This window comes from Rhinopithecus bieti, unplaced genomic scaffold (assembly GCF_001698545.2).
Source record: "Rhinopithecus bieti isolate Rb0 unplaced genomic scaffold, ASM169854v2 repeat_29775, whole genome shotgun sequence".
In the NCBI taxonomy this organism is placed as follows: domain Eukaryota; kingdom Metazoa; phylum Chordata; class Mammalia; order Primates; family Cercopithecidae; genus Rhinopithecus; species Rhinopithecus bieti.
Genome location: NW_016880546.1, coordinates 1 through 653, shown reverse-complemented (window position 1 = coordinate 653; position 653 = coordinate 1). Strand labels below are relative to the sequence as shown.

General features: G+C 47.9%; 1 pseudogene; it reads right to left on the bottom strand.

The window, feature by feature from the left end:
• Nucleotides 1-4: 4 nt before the first annotated feature.
• On the bottom strand, nt 5-316 carry LOC108525760 (40S ribosomal protein S8 pseudogene; annotated as a pseudogene).
• Between the last annotated feature and the right edge of the window lie 337 nt (nt 317-653).

The window sequence follows — 653 nt, the reverse complement described above, 5'->3', positions numbered from 1 at the left end:
TGTTGATGAGCACGATGCAATTCTTCACCAGAGTCTTGGTACGGACCAGCTCATTATTAGATGCAATTGTAGACAACATCGATGATCCTTGTTTTACGAGTACAACACTCTGAGCCCCAGGAGAAATTCCCTACGTCTAGCCTCAGGGCACGGTATTTCTTGTTACCTCCCCGCACACGGACTGTGTGGATGCGGCGGGGCCAATCTTGGTGTTGGCAGCCGGGCGCCCCAACTCATACTTCCGCTTCTTGTGGTAGGGCTTTCTCTTGCCCCCGGTTTTGTGGCACTTGTGCCAGTTGTCCCGAGAAATGCCCATTGCTTGGCGCTGGCTGGAAAGAGCTATTTTTATTTTTCATGGAGACCAGGTCTCACTATGTTGCCCAGGCTGGTCTTCAACTCCTGAGCTCAAGTGATCCTCCTGCCTCAGCCTCCCAAGGTGCTGGGGTTACAGGCAAGAGCCACTGTGCCCGGCCATTTCCTTTACATTTAATTTGTATTTCTAAGTTTGTCTTGTGGGTATTTGCTTTGCAATGTTGCAGCTGTTTTCCAAATCTAAAGTTTCAAAAGTGTTTGAGGAATTCTAATAACTCCCTGGTCTGCTCTGTGCTAATGTCTATATACACAGTTTCATTCTGTAACAGTTTACTGGGTAT